This window comes from Peromyscus californicus, unplaced genomic scaffold (assembly GCF_007827085.1).
Source record: "Peromyscus californicus insignis strain IS unplaced genomic scaffold, ASM782708v3 Scaffold_9__1_contigs__length_137607984, whole genome shotgun sequence".
In the NCBI taxonomy this organism is placed as follows: Eukaryota; Metazoa; Chordata; class Mammalia; order Rodentia; family Cricetidae; genus Peromyscus; species Peromyscus californicus.
Window position 1 is genome coordinate 20,570,127 of NW_026294617.1, and position 21,171 is coordinate 20,591,297.

At 40.0% G+C, this 21,171-nt stretch overlaps 1 pseudogene; it reads right to left on the reverse strand.

Moving 5' to 3' along the window:
• Window positions 1–2,588: 2,588 nt before the first annotated feature.
• On the reverse strand, window positions 2,589–3,082 carry LOC128105954 (60S ribosomal protein L21-like; annotated as a pseudogene).
• Between the last annotated feature and the right edge of the window lie 18,089 nt (window positions 3,083–21,171).

A 21,171-nucleotide genomic window follows, 5' to 3' on the forward strand; every position in this document is an offset into this window, starting at 1 on the left:
GTATATATAGCTATGTATGTCTGTGCGAGTGTGGGTATATGCATGTGTGTATGTTCATGCCTATGTATGTATGCATGATTGATTGCATACATGTGTGTTATGTATATAATTATGTGTGTGTGCATAGTTGTATGTGTCTTTTTGTGCATAATTGTGTATGTGTCAGTGTATGTACAGCTGTGTGTGTCTATGTGTCCATAATTGTGTGTCTATGTATGTATAGCTGTGTGTGTCTGTACATAATTTTGTGTGTGTGTGTGTGTGTGTGTATAAGATTGTATGTGTGGGCATGAGTGTGTGTATATGTGTGTGTGTGTGTGTGTGTGTGTGTGTGTGTGTGTGTGTGTGTGTGTCTGTGTGTGTATTATCAGTTAAAGAAGTGTAACAGAGCATGAAAACTAAGAACACTGGACTCAATGTAGCCAACAACATTGTGTTTACAACCTGAAGGGGACAAGTCAGAGCCCAACCTCAGAGAGTCTGAGAGTCTGAAGTGGATCCCTGACACAGACTCAAGGACTTTGGTAGGGTGTGGACACAGCTATATTTGTGAATAAGGCTTCTGCTCTACATCAGATTCAGTAAACAAATGTGGCTTAGAAGAGAGACTCACAGCTTGTGAGATTGTTTCATGTCCCGTGGCATGAAATTAGAACTATCTCAAGGGAGACTCTGGAAGATGAGGTTTCAAAAGAAAGGGATGGATTTGAAAGGTGTTTAAACGTTAATTAAGTTTAAACAACTTACTTATAGGAAGTTTTGTGGGAGGAAATGATTCAAGCAGAGGGGTCAAGGGGTGTGACTCAGGAGCTCCCTCTATGCACCCTTATTCGGGTCAGGATGTGTGTGAGGAAGAGGTGGGGTAGTCAGCCACTCAGCACTGGACACCAAAGCCAGGCAGATTTCATGGATTCTCTAGAAGGAACCGTTCTACTCCCTGTTAGAAATACAGCCCACTCTTCACACCCCAGCTAACATGTGGCCTGCCATGGGGGATGCCTAAAGGCTTTGAACTACAGTTCCATCATGACACTTTGTCCTCAGCTACTACTTTCCCCCAAGACATGTGTCATGGCCTATGGCATAGCCTTATCTGGATAAGCAGACCATGGGCCTCTGTTAGACACAATACTTTCATAGTCGTGCTGGGAACTCCTTGCCTAGCTTAAAATACCCCTGCATATAATAAGCACTCCATAAATGTTCTCTGAATTGAATCAAGTAACAGTATTCTTCACTAAATTCCTTTCAAATGAAAACAATAGATGCTTTTGGTCCCAGCATTGAGTTGAAGGTAAGGTCATTTCTTGCCAGCAGGCTATGGCTGACTTTAATTAAATGTTTTATGCCATTCATCTGCTGTTGGGTAACTTGTCTTTTAAAACACAGGAAACATTAATCTGCAGATGAAGAATATAAAATCTTTTTACAATATTTTCCTCGGTTACAAGTAGGTTATATACTAACCACAATATTTCTGTTCCATTCTAGAATCATAGAAGAATGCACACTATCAATAGACACCTACAGTGAGGGTAATAATGCACACATGGTACATTATCACATCCGTATGCTGGTTTCCAGAACTGAGAAGGGAATAAAAGTAGAGGAGTGAATGTCATGACTTAAACAATACAAACATGTGCACTAAGCAAGTTCTTTCAAGGAGAGTTCACATGTGGGAAACATAAGTGAGAGCTTTGTATGTTCCCCTGTGTGGTAAGCCCTTATGCCCCCGCGTTCTGCTGACCTGAACTGTAGCACAGTGTGCGTCTAATGCAACTCCCTAGATGGGAATGGTGTGGGAACTGAGGGGAGGCAACCTGTGCAGCAGGCGCCAGCCAGTGCCAGGGCAGATGGCTCAGCTCTCAACACATCTAAGGGAAAAGTACATGTCACACAGGTGCCTGGATTGCTTCATAGTAAACACCAAGTCCGAGAAGCACTAGGTTAAATTATGAGGTAGTTAAAGGACAAAACGCTGAACCAGGAAATAAGTCCACTAAGGTTTTGAATGAGAAAAATGCTCAATGGTCATCAGTGAAGTTGTGATTTATCATTTCCCTGCACACAGGAGGCAAGAAGTAAATGTTCTAAGCTGATGTCCTGGGTTTTCCTTCACTTCCTTCCCCTTCTGGTCACTGCCTGGTGGTGGCCTCATGGGGGAAAAGCTTCCTACCTCATAGTTGAGAGAGATGTGTGGTGACAGGCTTATGTTCAGTAGTCTCCACTTGACTTCACCCTGTCCACCCTGGTAATTAAGATTCCCCCGTGCCTGCGTTCTGGGATCAGAGCACTCAAGGTAACTGAGGACTTTCATTCCTAAAAGTGGTCATAACTTTCTCTTTGTAATTCAGAGCCTTATTTGAACAGGGTTTGATTAAGACATTTAACCTGTGCCCACATGTGTATTCCACTTCCAGATTTAAACATGCCCATAAACTAAATATTTAACTTTCCTTTTTAAAGATTTCTAGAATATCAAACTTAAATTTTCTATACCTCAGTTTTCTTTTCTCTTTTTCCCCTATACTTTCATTCTTTTCTTTTCTTTCTTTCTTTTTTTTTTTTTTTACAGTCTAGGTCATTTATATCTCTTTGTACATTAGACCATGAATTCGTATGAGCTCCAGCAGCTCAGGCCCCTTCCCGTTAGTCCTCACAAAGTGTGCTTCTCTGGGTGGAGCAGGCTGGCTCTTCAGCTGCACCCAGGTGCCCTTCCCTTTGGCTTCCTTTTTCTTCTGGTCGTTCTCCTTCACCCGCTTCAGGAAGCTGTCTCAGCTCTTAGAGTGCTTGATGAGCTCAATCCAGAGGTTAATTCTCTTGGCAAGAATCTTGCCCTTAACTTGCTTGTTTACAATGATGCCCGTGGCATGCTGGGTGACACTGTAGACTCTTCTGGTTTTGCCATGGTATCACTTACAAGGCATTCCTTTCTGAACAGTGCTCATTCCCTTGATGTCTGCAATATCACCCTTCTTGCAGACTGCATGTAAGTGGCCAAACGAAGAACTCCACGTTTTCTAAAAGGCCTAGTGAACAAATAGTCAGTGCCCCCCTTCTTTCCCTTTGTTTCTGTCATTTTGGTGTGTTACTGAAAGATGGCTGCTGCAGACAAAAGAAACTTTCTCCCCTATACTTTCTTACACAACTTATGCCTTATAAGTTTTATAAGTTCCCTCTACTTAAGCAAATTCCAGTGCCCAACTCCCAGATACACCTTGAATTCATTTGTGTGTGTGTGTGTGTGTGTGTGTGTGTGTGTGTGTGTGTGTGTGTGTGTCTGAACTGGCACCATGATTCAAATCCTAAGGGTTGTAATTTCTCATCTGGATAACTTAGATGTGGCTCCAACTTCTTCACTGGCTGGTTTTTGCTTTGTAAACCCACATCTACCTACCTGTTTTCCTTATGACATCAACATGTAATTTTTTTTTAAAGGCTGCATCATAGGTGCCTACTGTTCTGTTTAAAAACTTCTTAGCTTGTCGGCAGTGGTGGCGCACGCCTTTAATCCCAGCACTCGGGAGGCAGAGCCAGGCGGATCTCTGTGAGTTCAAGGCCAGCCTGGGTTACCAAGTGAGTTCCAGGACAGGCGCAAAGCTACACAGAGAAACCCTGTCTCGAAAAAAAACAAAAAAAACCAAAAAACAAAAACAAAAACAAAAAAACAACAACAAAAAAAACTTCTTAGCTCTTTTTGCCTTTCTTCAGTACAAATGGCATTGACTCATACACCCTCAGTCCATTGCTCTGCTTGCTCATGGAGTTTGTCTGAGTTCTTGGACCACTCCAACACTCTTTTCCCATCTTAGCTTTATAGTATGGAGTTTGCTGCCTTGCTCTGCCTAGAATGTGCCCCGTGCCCTCATTTTGACAGCCCTCCCTTGTTCTTTACGTGGTCACTAAATCACCATGTCCCAGCAGAATGGAAATCTACACTGTGAGCATCTGTGAGCATGTGCACCATTATTGCTCTCACAGCACTAATTGAATCTATCTTGAAGCAACCTTCTTTGCAGGGTTACTTTGGATTTGCTTGTTTAATGAACTGCAGGCTTATTTATTATAGTGACTTCTAGCCTTCAACTGACTGGCATCTTCAAACTTTCTACAGTACTTTGAACGTTGCAAGGGACCAAGAATTACTGGGAGAATAATGAGGCAAATGTCTACCCTAGTATATGCCCAAGATTACTAATTTTATTACTTCATTAGGAGTTATAAGTAAGATAATAATAGAATTTATTATTTGAAAATTTATTATTTTTATTTATCTGTATATCCCCTATGTATTATTGGTCATTAGTCAACATATTTTGCTTTTCTTCTTTCTTAATACATAATCTGCATATGTACTTCAAAAAGGCATTGAAAATGAGACCAAGGAAATATGTTGAAAGCGTGTTGTTCCTCTTTAGATAGTCTGTCAATTTAAAGGACCTAAGACCTCATTTTGGCCCTGTTCACTGCCTTAGATTTAGTGAGAAGGCTGAGAACAGCAGCAATAACAAATTTTTCACATATTTCAGATGCCAGGTGCAGAGACCTATCTTCAGCTTTGTAGATCAAAGGGACATTTTGTATCAGTGTGTCGCAGAATCAGTATGGTGATATGGTCAGAGGCATTTAGACTTAGTTTATCAAAGGTAAGTGCCTGAAGTGTTGAATTTGTTCCTCCCCAAGATGCCATGGGAGCCAGGTTGTAATAAGATCTTTCAAAAGTGTAGCCCCAGGGTATGATGATAGCATTTATGGAGCAAACAATCAACACAGGTTTCCCAATCCTGTCCCAAGCCTCATGACAGTCTCATTCCAGGTTTGAAGTGTGCACTGTATTTTTAGATAATATTCCATATATTATTTTATTCAAGCTTTATGTTGAGCTGGATAAGTGCACCACCCTCACCCTGCATCTAGTTGGATGCCGGAACTACCCCCACCCCCACTCTGCATCTAGTTAGATGCGGAAACAACCCTCTGCTCATAATTCAGAAGTGGTAGAAACTCTCCATGACTGTTTAGAATACAAACAAGAATCCAAGAAATGTGCTCTACAAACCCTTTTTCCTCTGTTTTAACAAAACTGACTGTAATCTATTTTCTCCAGATTTTTATGAAGAATATTCACAACAGTTAATACATCAGCATAACTGACTATTTTGGCCTTAGTATGTTCCTTTTGTTCATTTTGAATACTCTTTGAATTTACCTGGTAAACTACTAATAACTAATTTTAGACCATCCATCAATTCATGTCCTTCATATTTCATCAACCTACAAAATCATATATATATACATATATACATACATATATATACACATACATACACATATATACATATATGAATGTATATATATTATTCCCTTGAAAAACTCTGTATTGTGGAAGAAAACAGGAACAAGATTTAGAACAACTTGGGGAAACATTTGCAGTGAGTGATTTTGTGTGTCTGCCTGTCTGTCTCTCTGTCTGGGTGTGTGTTTTTGCATATGTGTGTGTGTGTGTGTGTGTGTGTGTGTGTGTGTGTGTGTGTGTGTGTGTGTGTGTCTGTACCTGTGTGCATGTGTCTGTCTGTGTGTCTGTCTGTCTGTGCTTCTCCTTCTGTTGCTTTTCTTTCTCTGGTCTTCTGCTCCCGAGAAGACACACCTCTGCAAAGCATTTAAACATCTTTTTGTTGTTGTTGTTGTTTTTTGGTATTTTTTGTTTTTTTCGAGACAGGGTTTCTCTGTGTAGCTTTGCACCTTTCCTGGAACTCACTTTGGAGACCAGGCTGGCCTCGAACTCACAGAGATCCGCCTGCCTCTGCCTCACGAGTGCTGGGATTAAAGGCGTGCGCCACCACCGCCCGGCTTAAACATCTTTTAATATTGGCAACCTTCCAGAGTTTTCTCATTACTTATAGACGGAGAACCAATAGCAAACATTTGACTCAGTTCAATTTAATTTAACCATTATTTATTATCCCTTCTAGAGGCTCACTGAGATAGTGGCATGGGTAAGGTTTTGCTTGTCTATTAAATTTGAACAGAGCAGCACACATTATCAGACGGCGTGATTAATACAGAATTCAGAATGACAAGCTGTAGCTCTGTGTGACTTAATTCCCTCATCCATTACCCCATCTATCCCCTTGATCTAAGGTGAGAAATAAAGAAAGTCTCTCCTTGACAGAATGCACCAAGAAAAGAAGTGGCTGTTCAAGCGGAAGTAGTACACAAACTGAGTGACGCCACGAACTTCCAATTGTCCTTAGTAATGTTTTTACTCTGGAACTATAGTAAGATGTCCCCAGCTTGAATACACAGTTTCATTCCTTCTTGTCAGATATGCCTTTAAACTGATGGGAGATCATGCAGATACTTCAGTTGATTCAGAGAATACAAAGAAACATGGAAAGATGTAGGATTATACACACTCCTGGAAAGTACTATGTGATGGGGGCTGGCCACCAAGTCTAGTGTTCCAATTTCCATCTCTGGGACTTCAGTGGAAAGACAGAAAGAGTTCCTGCAAGTTGTCCCTTACCATTCTTATACATGCCGTGACACACAATGTGAGTACACTTGTGCAAACACACTAAATAAATATAAGTAAATAAATACAATCTTCAACTTTCATATGAACTGTGTGTTTGTAATTTGATCTCCTCTGTTATATTTTCTCTGGAAATTTTCATCACTTAGTTGGCTCTAGATGAGTCTCAGTTAAAAAGACCATTGGCTTAGTTGGACTAAGTTCTACCATATTTATGTATATGTATGTTCTGTTTATTTTTCTTGTCATTCATTTCTCTATTTTTTCCTTCTCATAATCTCTCAACACTTTTCCATATTCCCAGGTTTTAAATGAACATTTTATATAATTCTAATTCCCCTTTATTACAGCTTATAGATTTATTCATGATGAAAATCCAGAGGTCACCCTGAGGTTTCAAGATCCATTGATAACGAATTCAAGGTTATTTTCTAATGCTGCTGGGTCACATATCAGCCTGCTCCAGCTCTGCAACCAAGTCGGCCCACTTCTACCCTCTTGTACAACTGCTGTGTTGACTTTATGAAGCCATAAGCTGTAGTATCAATAAACTGGACTATAGGCAGCTAGCTGTCTAGTCCACCATTTAGGAATAGGGAAAGAATTTCATTTCATTTTGATTATTTTCTACCTCATCATCTTCATTATAGTAAGCAGATTTTGACATCTGCAGTTTTCTTCCTCTGGAGAAATTCTTTTTTTCATTTTTGGGAATGCAGGTCTATTTAGGGACACATTCACTTATGGCTGACTTTTTCTTTTTCCTTCATGGTTGAGGTATGCATTAAAGATATAGAATTCTATTTTTTATCAATATTTGCAATGTTTCACTTCCATTCTTTCTGTGTCTGAATGGTTTCTGAAGAGAAGTGTGGTACTTTATTTTTCATTTTGCCCTTGATACCTGATGCACTCCCTTTCCCCCTTCTTTCTCCCCAACATATCAATTGGTGTTAGGTGACTGTAGTTTTCAAATGCTGCAGTTAGGGTGGGGGCATCCTGGGTAGCTGTGTATCATTGACATGAGCAGCCCTGTCAAAGATGCCAGATCTCAGACTACAGGAATGGCAAAGCCTTCATCAGCTCCGAGTACTGATGTCAATGAATGATTGGCATTTAACTATGATCACACATACAAAAGCAGCAGCTGCTGTTTCCTCATCCCAGATGACTGAAGCCTGAGACTAGTACCCTACAGAGGCCCCCAATAGGAACCCATTAGTTCTCCGTATATAATGAACCATGGTTTCCTTGGCTGCTGCTGGTGTGTCTCCATCAAGCACACAGTCTACTCTAGCATAGCTTTATATCACTTGTGTCTGCCATTTCTTTGTTCTGCTGTGGCCTACTCAGGTCGTGCCCAGAGTCATGAAGCTCATGGTACTGGGGATGTGGTTTTGGTATTTACTCTGCTTGGTATTCTCTGAGCTTCCTGGGTCTAAGGAGAGCCTCTGTACTTAAGTTCTGGAAAATTCTAGGCCATCCTCCTATTCCAATTCGATGTGTGTTCTCTCCTTTTGAAATTCTCACTAGATCAATATTGCATCTTCTATTATCAACCCAGGATTTGGGAATGGGTGTTCTAGTTCATACTTCCCATACTGTCATTTTTCAGTGTGCATTCTTATTACAGCGGTTTCAGGTGACATGTCTTCAAGGTTCTGGTTCACAATCATGACTCACAAAATATGTTCCTTGATTTTGTTACAAAGTTTTTGGTGTTTAGCATTTCGGCTTAATCTCTTTTTAGTTTCTATCCCCATTAAATTACTTAATTCTTCTTGAATGTTGCCCATTTTCCATGTTATCATTCTCATCTTATTAATCACAGTTATTTTCATAATCCCTGCAGCTTGTCCCATATGAAGTTGTTTCTGGTGGTTGCTCTGTGCCTTCAGCCTGCACTTTGTTTTGCCTTTCACCATGCTTTGTTTATTATTTATCCTTGTTCTGGAAAGGTCAGATACCAACTGGACTAAATGGACCTCAGGTAAGCAGTTGCATAGTGTGGGTTTCATGTTATTTGGCTCAACTTAAGATTGTACTTGTTACACACTGTAACTACAGTGTTAAGGGCTCACTGTTTCATGGTGACTTGTGGAAATTTTGCCATTCCATTTGTTCCTCATACAGACCTGAAGGCTGCAGCACCCAGACCTGCTGTGGGATGGTCTGTATGTCAAATGTGTTGCTGATTGGTCAATAAATAAATCACTGATTGGCCCGTGGCCAGGCTGGAAGTATAGGCGGGACAAGGAGGAGAATAGAGCTGGGAAGTGGAAGGCTGAGTCAGAGAGACACTGCCAGCCGCCATGATGAGAAATAGCATGTGAAGATGCCGGTAAGCCACGAGCCATGTGGCAAGGTATAGATTAATAGAAATGGATTAATTTAAGCTGTAAGAACAGTTAGCAAGAAGCCTGCCACGGCCATACAGTTTGTAAGCAATATAAGTCTCTGTGTTTACTTGGTTGGGTCTGAGTGGCTGTGGGACTGGCGGGTGAGAGAGATTTGTCCTGACTGTGGGCCAGGCAGGAAAACTCTAACTACACAGACCCGATGTTCCTCACATGGCCTGAAGGCTGTGGCACCCACACTTGTAATCCCACTGTGATACAGAAGTCTGTAGAGGCAGCGGTGAAGTGTGTGCATGAGGGTGGGTGGTGTCCAGTCATCTCATGATTACTTCTTAGGGTCTATCACAAATAGACTTGCAATAGAGGAAGTTGTAGTTTCTCTCATTTGCTGGATTTATTAGAGTTTGATAAAATCTCCATTGCCTAGGCTCTGCTAAAATAGTTTCCCTTAAGTAAATACCTTTTAAAAAATGAGGAAGATTAGATTACTTCAAAACTATGTTTTCTCCGCTAGTGTGCTAGTTACTTTTCTTAGTAATGTGACAAGATCAGCTTCAGGAAGGCAGGGTTGACTCTAGTCCACAGTTGGAAAAGAAACACAATCTATCACCATGGGGAAGGAGTGACAGCCAACTCTGAAGACATGTTCATGTTTCCTGCAATTCTGAAAGCAACATTCAGTGAACCAATTCATCCAGTCAGGACCCACATCCCAAAAGTTCCACAGCCTTCCAAGCATCCACAAGAGCCAGGGACCAAGTTTTCAAATACAAGATCTTACATTCACAGTGAAGCCCCTTGCTTAAAGCAGGGGACTTCTCTTAGATATCTATAATGAGGACCTGAGAGGTAGCATAGGGATCCCCAAGAAGGGGGATGCCACAGATTTAGTATGTGCTAGGCCTCCAGCAACCTGCCAAGTGAATCTTGGGATTCTTGCCAAAACTGGCTTTAGCTGTCAGCCTCCATCTTGTCCATGCACACCTTCCCTGTAAGTAATCATGACTGATACTCAACTGTCTGTCTCACTGATTATGGGGAAAGCATCACTCTCTGTGAGATCAACTTCTTAGTTAAGAAGGCTTGCTGACTATCAGTTTGTCCAAGTTCCATATTCTTCTGCTGATGTGTTGATGACTTCCAAGTTCATTAGAGCATGAACCAGAAAGTGGACCTCAGAGTAAAATTTCTACCCCAGCAATTACTCAGAATAATTTAGTAACATCATTTAGTGAAGTCAAAATAACAACCTGGCAAGACTGGGCATAGATGGGTGTAGGGTTGGGAAGCAAAGAAGACCAAGGAAAATGCTTTTCCCTACCACAATGAGTTCCTGTCAAGGTTTCCATTTGCTCACTGTGTCCATGATCATGTCTTTCCAAGTTTCCTTAGCTTCTCCTTACAGTGTGAATTTTCCTGGGGCCTTTATTTATAGCCATGTTACCTGCTGTTCTATTCATGGAACAATTTACATCTTTGGGGAGTAGACAGGGAGACTTTCACAGTGATTTAGGAAGCAGCTGGATATAGGAACTCTTTTTTTTTCTCTACCCAGGAAGGGAACATCTGCTCAGATATGTTGGGATGCACTGTGCTTTTGTCTTCACAGCCAGTCAGACATCTTCCTGGATTTCTACTCTAAAGAGATGGTGGTGAAGTGCTTTGGAGAAAAATCCAACCTGTAAATAATAATTTACTAAGACACCCTGGAAGAATTATGTCCAATTTTAGGGGCTGGAAAGGAATTCATAGTTACTGCACAGATTCAGGAAGAGAAAATGAACTGAGACCGTGTGTGCCAAGATCTTCAGATTGTAAAATCTCCCACTGAGAAAACACGGGAAGTATTAATAATCTGATAGGAGCTGTCAAGGTTCATGGGGTGGTCTTATGCCAAGCAAGATCAGAGATACTTGAAGAAAAATAATACGACCTAAGCTGCAGAAAAGCCTGGCCATATACCTGGTGCCATTTCCAAATTGCTCTTCTGGTCCTATAAAACAGTTTACCTGCTAGGGGCTAAGACAGCAGATCTCCATCTTTAAGATGTGGCACATTACTGATAAGTGACTGAGTCCATTCGGTTTTCCAGATAGTATAAACGACAAGAAGGGCATTTAGTCACATGTCTACAGCCCATATCTATCCTTTCATTTAAAAAAATATAAAATTGGTCTTGTAGGGATTTGTTTTCTTTCTTCTCCTTCCTCCTTCATCCTTCCTCAATATCGCCGCAACTGGACAATGTCCTCTCTCATATAAAAATCATTTGTATACAGTTACTGTTGCTTATGTGTACTTGATTTTAGTGCTGATGTCTTGGCATTTGACAACTAATTGGGGACTCACCCCTGGGGAAGATGAATTCTCCTTTTCTCAGCTGTTGTCATATTGTCCATAATTCTTTGTCTGGGGTGGGCTCACATGCTCCCCCCCATTCATATTGGCATGTCTGTTGTGTTGTCCTTGTTCAGGTCTTGTTTAGGGCCACATTGTTAAGGTATCACAAGTGTAGATTTTCTGACATTTCTAGGAGACACAATTTCCCAACAGACTTCTCTGTTCTTTGGCTCTCACAATCTTTCTGCCCACTCTTCTGTGACATTCCCCAAGCCTTAGATGCAGGAGTTGTGTTGAAGATGTACTTGTTGGGACTAGGTCCCCCATGATTACTTGTTCTCTCTGCATTTTGACCCAGCTGTGATTTGGGGTCGGGCAATCACACCATCACTCGGAGAGTTGGCTCCTTCTTAGGCCCTTACAGGACAGAAGCTGCTTCTTGTCTAGTTCATGCATATACTCTTCTGAAAAACTTCTCTAGCCCTAACCATTTAACAGGAGTGTTTAAAATTAATACACATCAGTTATAAACATGAAATTAATTGGAGCTGCTTAGCCCTAGCCTGTCCATCACTAATCTGCTTTTCTTCCTTCAGGTTAGACTGTTGCCACCAGAGTGGCTTTTGCATGGTCATCCTAGCCTTCAACAGCTCTCCTTTCTCCCATGCTTGTCTCTAGCCAGATGCTACTCTGCCTTTAAAAATGTTTTCTTGCCTCACCTCTTACCAGTCACAATAATATTCAATCACTCCTGAGACACTCTAGGCTGCAAATAACTTTCTCCTGTAGCACTCACAGCTACCCGTATCAAGCCATAATGGGAAGACATACCAATCAAATACATCTGGATTCTTGTTTGACATTTAGTAGAGGAAGGCATGTATGCCGTGAGAAATCTATCCCTGGTCTCCTTCTTTCTTTCCTCCTGCCTTCCTTCCTTCCTTCCTTTCTTCCTTCCTCCTTTCTTCCTTCCTTGCTTCATTTCCTTCCTTCCTTCTTTCCTTCTTTCTTTCTTTCTTCCCTTCCTCCCTCCCTCGCTCCTTCCTTTCTTTCTTTCTTTCTTTCTTTCTTTCTTTCTTTCTTTCTTTCTTTCTTTCTTTCTTTCTCTTTCAACATGATTAGGTATGCATACCCATGAAGAAAAAAGAAAACAAAGCTTTGGAGGAGAAAGTTGAAACCCACACTTTTCTAACCCACAATAACTTCTCACAGAGTTTAAAGAACATAAAAGTGTTTGGATACAACCTCATTTTGTGTTTTCATTGTTTGTGACATGAGACACAATGTTGTGACTATATCTGTTAATCTGTCTCATATTGATTTTAGACATTTGAATAGATAAGCTTTGTTAGCCATAGACCTTTACTTGCAAATTTATCTATCTGTTAAAAGTTTTTGAAGCACGCAAACAAGTATTCACTGTATTCTCATGCCATAGATGGGAGAAATGCACAGAATATGTGTCACCCCACATGAGTATTCTCAACTGGGGCAGAAGTCTCTTCCTTCTTGCCTCATAAGACCACGAGAGCATGAGAAGACATAGGCAGTGTAGAGGCATGGGGTTTCACACTGAGGATGATATGACAGGGTTTGAAACCCAGTCATGGTAACAAGAGGACCTCCTTCAGTATGTCTCTTAGTACCCAGAAAATGTGAAATAAAGGAATAGACTCTAATAGGCTGCCACGAGAGAAGACGGAAAATGTGTGAAATATCTCCGTGCTCATATCTGTCATCTATATCGAGCCACTTACTTCCTTGTGAAGAGTGCGTGTTTACTAAACCAGCTTTCTTCGTGACTTTCCAAGAAAGAGTCAACATGAATAATGAGTGTTTTTACTTAATATTAACAATTAAAACTAAATAAAAATTACATAGGTCTCCAAAACCCAAAGTGCACAGGCCACAAGTTAGAAATGTGTGATTTAAACAATAGGCACCAAGTTAACTTGAATAGAATAAACACATATCCAGAGACTGAAGGATTTTTCTGAAGTCCCTGATTTGTCACCTTACACATCACTAGGACACTTGTGTTCTATCTCTATCATCAAGAAAGTGCCATTCAAGATAATGGCCAGATAAACACAGAGACAACATTTAAAGCACAGAGGTGGATTTTGTAGAAAAACTCTCTGTGATGTTGGACCTTTGAGCTCTATCGGCTTCCTGACAAAAGGAGGCAACAGCTTCTAACCCAAAAGGTAACAGAGATGGAGGAGTCAGGCAAGAGATGTTTAAGGATTTATCTGGATCTCTGGATGCTTCTATGAAAATTCATGGGATAAATTGATAGCATATATATGACTCTGATTCTTCAAAGAGCAGAACAATTTTGTATTTAAATAAACTTACAACCTTGTGACTTTATCAGACTGACAAGGTTTTCTAAAATAAATCACAGGGTCATTCAAAATATTGAAATTTTATGACTAGCTTTTTGTTTATAAGGTCGTGATTACTTTAAATGGGAAGTCAGTATCCCCTAGATTATCAAGTAGTGTGAAGCTAAAAAGAAAATAATTTTCAAAAAACTAAAACTCACTTTTGGCCAATGTCTTTCCTGCTCTTGTAATGTTTGGAATAAGACTTCTTCTGGCATGGACTGTGAAATTTTTCTAGCCCTAAAATCTTTATCGGCATGCGTGAACACTTATATGTTAAGATGAATTCCCAGAATCCATTGCAGTTAATCACAATCAAATATCAAATTTCTTGTCATGAAGTTTAAGTAAGAGTGCTATGTGGTATTTTATGGGATGATGTGAAGGGGACCCTTTCTTCTTTTCTCTACATCCCTGCTCCCTAGACATAAAACACGCCTGGCCACACCCAGTGGCTTCACTGTAGACCTCATTCTCTGTTGTAGCTTTCTTGAAGTTCTTACTGATTTTTATTTTCAAATTTGTGTTTTCTTACTAAGGATCTGTGTGGCAAAGGACACATGTTTGAGAAAAAAAGCATGTAGTATGTGCTTTGGACATCCCTCATCTCACACATAGTCCTCTGAAAACCACAGTGGCAATTTGTAGGGGGTGAGTGCAAGGTCAGCATGTTACATTGTGTTCAAATGAATAAATGAGTACAGTAATTCTGGGAGTGTATGTGGTTCTGACAGTGTTTCAAATTCAAGTGGTTATAGTGTTTGAAGAAGGATAAGGTACCAGAGCACCCCATCATACACCATCAAGAACCCAATCACACACAATCTCAGGACTCACTTTCCTACACTATTAACCACATGTGGAGGGAAAATGAGAACCTGTGAGGCCAGACAAAGAGCAAGGAACCCATGGTTTGGTTTGTTTTTCCATCCAGTCTTTCCTTGGTTCAGCAGTGAGACAGAAAGTGGAGAGTACACTGTGTTCTTGGAAATGTGCAATAAATCATTTAAGTAAGATCTATGCAGCGCTTCCAATAGTGGGAGCTATGAACTGTGCACTATGTAATTTCAAAGAGTTAGATAAAAGACTAAAAAGTTACTGTTTCACTTAAAGCAAGAACCATTCAGTCTAAAACCTGGTTTAAAAAAAAAAACATACTAAGAATATGAAATTTTAACTTGTGTTTACTTAGGACAACATAACAGCAAATACTACCAAGTAGAGCAAAAATCCTCTGCAGACATTGGTTTTTCTATATTTTTATATTTTCAACTGCATTTTCTTTCCTTGCTTTGTGAAAGAAGTTTCCAGGATGTTCATTTCATGTCATGCTCTCAAAATTACTTCACCAGCTCTGCCACAGGCAATGGCTTGAAATCATTTGGTGTCCATGGATGAAAGGCCGCCTCAGAATGACAAAGAGGAATGCTGGAAGTGAGGGCGTTCCACTTGGCTGCCAACACTCATCCAGACCAAGGGCTGCTTGCCATCAGAGTTCTCAGTGAGAAATAACCTTCTACAACATTTAACCAGCCATTTAGGGAGGGCTGTGTTATCCACAGCTCCACCCAATGTGAAGTCATTCAAGTGTTTCCTGGAGCAACAGGAGCTACTAACTAGAGACCCTTCCTTTTATTGGTGAACTGCCCTGGAAACTGGCCTCATAGGAGAGTGACCTGATTCAAATAAGAGACCATCTGATCAACCACACTGAATTTTGATCCATTATGCTTCTAGTCCATTCAGTTCTTGATTGACAATGTCTAAATGCCCCACAAAAATTATTTATACAGGTATGGATCTTTGAATTTTAGTGAATTATTATGGGCTCACGTGTTTGTCCATTCTCTGTAGAGATTAATTATTTATAAAGAAGAATGGTCTATTTTGGCTCATGACTCCAGGGCCTGGGAAGGCAGGACCAGGACAGCAGCATCTGTTCTGTTTCCCGTCAAGCCTTCCTGCTTCTTTACCTCTGTGATGAGGATGTGAAGACAGGCACACATTGAAAGAGAAAAACACAAACAAAGACCTGGCTTTAAAATAGGCTGCACTGGAAGACCACCATCCCATAAGAGCTTAAATCAAGTGAGAAAGGCAGAAATGCATGCTTGAGGACTCAGCCTGGAGTGATCCACACCTGCTCCTGGAAACTCCACTTACTAACTCAGCATAGCCATTAAATTCTGTCATGGCCTTGGAAGGGCACAGACTGAACACCTCTTTACATTTGTGAGATCTAGTTTATCGTTTTCTGTAACATCTGACTATATTTGGATATCAAGAAGATATTATTAAAATAGAGTGACATTAAGATATTGAACTGGTGGTACAAAGGAAGATATGTCAGTACAGACAGGGGCAAAGGGGGTGCTAGTGATACACAGGAGAGAGTGACCATGTGTTTGTTTAAAAGCAAGGGATTCTGGGGAAACCAGTGGGCTATTTGTTTCAGGACTGAGAATGGCAAGATAGGTAGATCCACAGGAGCAGAGAGGAAGCAGAAGCATCCCTGGGTTCAACATGGAGAGTGGCATAAAGGACTACAGGATCCCAGCCAGTTACAGAGGCCAGGCTCTGGAGTAATGCATGTATGCATTCTGAGTTAGGACTTACTGTTTCTGTACCTCCCAAATAGAGAGATTTTGACTTGGCATTAGTGTAGAATATGGGGACATAGAATTTTATTTGACAATTAGGAAAGCCAGATTATCTCATTTGGAATAGTTGGAACAGAAGTTAAAATAAAGAGCTAAATATAGATTTTGTATTCCTTAGAAAATGTTCCTTCGCAATAACAAAGAATGGCACTGAATGAAGTGGAAACCAGCTGCTCCTGTGTAGCTATGACTCTATAAGGAAGGACGGATAGAGCGTGGCCACGACACTGAGGAAGAAAACTCAACTACTCAGTAACTACAGAAGACAGATTAAGGGAGAAACAGGGATGAGTTAGACCAAGCAGGTCAGTAACCCAGACAAGATGAACTAATGAGTTAGTACTTAGTACCTCCTTGGGAAGAAAACAGTGGGAATAAAAATCAACAGAGTTTAAAACTACAGAGTGTAATAGAAATGTCTGTAAGTCCGTCCTCTCCCTAGATGCAAAACTGGTATCTTATACCAAGTGATCAAAAAATGTTTCTTACCAAAATTTTAAAAACAATCAACTGTAATATCAGTGTTGCTCTAAAATATCAATTTCTTTCCTCTGGATTAGCTATGTATATGGGTATTCATATTCTTAGCTGACTATGAGTTGCAAAAATCCAAGCACAAAAATGAAACCTAAGTACAAGTTCATGGGGAGGTCAGAATTTTATTTTGCCCTGTATGTAGTTAGTGCTTTGTGCTCTGTGTATCTGACTAAATATGAACCCATCCAGCTCTGATGAAGTTAGTGGTTACGCAGAGTCAGTCATCCTGTTCACAATGATGAGAGTGAGGAGGCCACATGTGTTGAGTTCCTGCTGCTCTTCAGGCCTACAGTTAGATTTTATATGGGCTACTTTGTCCTCATTGAAACAGTGCAGAGGTAAACAGTACCTTTGTTTTATAGGCCAGGAAGCGGTAGCTCAGTAATACAAGCCAAGTTCCCAAATTCAAACAGCAAAGAAACAGACTTGAGTTAGAGTCTGTTAAAACAGTATTGGGAAGGGGTGGGTTGGAGGCACATTCCCATCCAGGCTGAGTGGGCAGCACACACCTTCCATGGAGGAATCTGTTACATCTTCCCTGGGTCAACTTTGCAGATCCAGAAGACCTTGTTATTTCATCTACAGCTTTAATCAAGTTCCAGTGTGCATGGCTGATCCCAGCCACCAGCATGTTCCACATAAATCCAACGGAAAGGAGATCTTAAAGACAGATGGAGCTGTTGCTTCCAGGCACAATTATTGCCTTATGTTCTTTTATATGATCCCTGCAAAAGCAGGTGAGCTTAGCTGTCTGACTCACATGAAAATGCAATAAATGTTTACACAATCCCCCACTTAAAGAACCTCGATTCAATTTCCTACTTGGACTTCTGTCCGTAATAAACCAGCAGATGAAGCAGCTACATGTGTGCCACTCAAGAATAAGCCATAAAATCAGGTCATGGAGATAGGAAACTAGATGTTCTGGCAGTACAGTTTGATTCTCTGTCACTCACACTTGGATCAGCACAGACTGATGTGAGCACATGCTCAGTTCTACCTGTTGACTAACAGACTCCAGTTGAAAGTCATCAGAATAACCTTGTTTACCCTTTTGTGGCCAGAGGGACAACTGTTTTCCTGTTTCATCAAAGTGACATCATGTAGACTTTTCAAGAAGAAAGCCTGAAAATCTGGCGAATTGATGGGTATAATTTCCTTTTCTTAAAAGGAAGAAAAGGTTACAGCCAATGATCCCATGAAGCCTTACATTCCTTAAAGCTTTGCCTTGATAGAAAATTACATCGAATTTGGAGTAATCTTTGTATGGGTATTCTTTCTCTCTCTGGCTTTATTGAAATCTCAGTACTATGTTTTTACTTTTCCTTCACTAGGATTTGAGTATCAAATATGAAATAGTCTTTAATCTCTGGGATGGTTTCACCTGAATGCAAACACCTTCCTTCTGAAGAATAGATTAAAGGATGCCTTAGTTGTAAGCAGATAGATGGACAGGTGAACTAACCCTGCAGAACTTTCACATCACAGGATAAACATTGACAATTAACAGAAAAGGGGATTGCTAAAGGTGGAATTTGTACATTTCACTCGTTTTTTTCAGAATTTTTCCATACTTTCAATAAATACTAAATCAGCATATGCAGTTTTATTTTACATAAATAATGTTAAAGTCTAGAGCACATAGAAGTGAATGTGTATATATTAATATGTTTATGAGCATGTCTTCCTGATAAACAAAATTTTAATTTTATGGTAAATGCATATATTAACAGCTAAGTGCATGTGTATTTTTTTAGGGGGTGTGGTGAGTTGAGACAAGATTTTTCTGTGTAGCCCTGGCAGTCCTGGAACTCCCTCTGTAGACCAGGCTGGCCTCAAGCTCAGAGATTCACCTGTCGTTGCCTCTCCAGTGCTGGGACTAAAGGTGTGCACCACCACAGCCTGGCTTCATGTGTGTGTTTTAAACATCAGGATTCATTTAAAAAGCAAAGAAGTCAACTTTGGCTATATAGTAAACATGGCAGAGAAGAAAGCTATAAAGGTCCTCAGAACTGAGACTCCAAGCAGCTGAAGGTGAAGTTACACTGACCATGCTGTGTTACAATAAAGGCACACAACAACAAACCCACAACAGAGCCACACAAAACAAGAAAACACATCACTCTTTCCTGCTTGTGTCTTAGCCTTTCAGTCAGCATGGAACTGAATCAGGTCGCCTTCTTCTATATTGGTTAGGAGTTCAGCGTGTTCTGAATACATGGATCAATTTGGATTTGAATATCTCCTTCTTCGAGAGTGGAAATGAGACAAATTATGTAAATGTGAAATTGTGTTTGGTGTCAGTCTTTGTAGATGTAACCAACGGTCTTATTAAATAAGAAACACAGAGCCGATTCAGAGAAGAAAGCCAAGAGGTCAGAGCTAAGAGCCTCACCCTTCCTGATTCAGGGATCCTCTTCAGCCAAGAGAGCTCTCCGAAAAAAGGGGCCTCTTCCTGTGTGTATGACTTTATATACTCTAGCTGTTCTGCCTTCTCATTGGTTGTAAACCCAAACATGTGACTGCCTCATCACTGCCTGAATGTACCGCCCTCCATGTCCTTAAAGGCGTGCGCCATCGCCGCCACGCACTTGCTATGGCTCTAATAGCTCTGACCCCCAGACAACTTTATTTATTAACATACAATTAAAATCACATTTCAGTACAAGTAAAATACCACCACATTTCCCCTTTTCTATTTTAATAAAAAGGAAAAAAAGAAAAAGGTTATAACTAACAAAAGAAAAACTATATACAAAAGTACAATGACTATATACAACATATACAAGTAATAAATGTCTAAACAATGTCTAGTCCATTTGTATTTGACAAATTCAGAGAAAATAATTTCATTATCTATCCTATTTTGTTAAGTCCAAAATGTATCTAATTCACTTTCTATCCTAATTAATCTTCAACTATAACTAACTAACCTTCAACTATAACTAACTAATCTTCAACTCCCTCAGAGACCCAAGAAGGAAATAATATTAGCTAACAAAAATAAAAACAGAAAGTGCATGCAAGCAACTTCCAAAAAATTTGTGAGTTGACAGAAACAGCCAGCTGCCTGGACAGTCACCTGAGGTTTCTCCACAGTGTTGGGGCATCATCTTCAGCCTATAGGCTTAGCATATCTGACAGACTCATTTGTGAAGTAGGATGTACACAAGGTCATCAGTTCAACCTCAAATTGGGTGAGAGCAGTGCATGTACCAGAAACACCTGAATTCCACTAGTGTCATGTCATGATTCAGGATTTTAAATTCTGGAAATTGTTGATGGTTTTTTAATTCAGCTGTCCATTCTTCTTGGTTGTGTATATATGGCTTCATCTCAGCATCCCGTTCTTCTCCACATCCCTCTATCAAATGCCAGTCTACTATTGAGGGGCGTGAGCTTAGTTACTCTTTAAGAATAACTGTTTCAGCTGCTGTTCCATTGCATATCAGAAGCCATTGGTCCACTGCCTGTTCAGCTGCCTTTGAAGAAAAGGGCACTGTACCTTTTCCGAACTGCAAAGGCCACTTCAGGGATGGTGCCATATTGTCCTGGCCTCAGAAGATGCCTTTTGATAAAGCCATAACCACACTTGTTTTGGCAAGAATCAGTAGTCCTTTGTTTCATGTCCTGTCTGTCCATTTTGTCAGCAGTTGATTCGAGGATACTTTGTTGTCCAGTGGCTAACTTTTGCCACAATGAAAGTTAACTCCATATGCAGTTTCTTCAATGCCCATATTTTCTCTGAAGTAGATTGGCACTGCCAGGAGCCGACATGTCTCATAATCATAACAAAAAAGAAAAATTTTCTAAGTTATTAAAACATTTTAAATGCCATATTCTGTAGATCTCTGAAGGGTTTGAAGATGACCTGTCTAAAATATATTTGCTCAATTTTTAAAACATATCTAATATGACTACAAGTTCTATTGTAATGTCTAACTACTAACTTTCATTTCTTTATATCCTAATAGTTGGTATTAATAACATTCAAGGATCAGAAAATTGCATTGTTAAATGAACAGTATAAGTACAATTAGAAATATACATATAGCATTTTCTAACAATATCAATTTCAATATATATAATTTGAATACAATATAAAACAATCCAATCCAATGTAAATTTCAATATATATAATTTGTATACAATATAAAACAATCCAATCCAATGTAAAGTATTTAAAACTAGTAATTGTCTTTTTCTTCTTCTTTCTTTCTTTCTCTCTTTTTTTTAAACAAGAACCTTAAATCTAATCTCCTTTGCTTAGCCTTTTTCCTAACCCTTGACAACAACTTGTAACCAACCCCCTTAAACAATGAAAATTATCCCAGACCCAAAACCCATTAAAA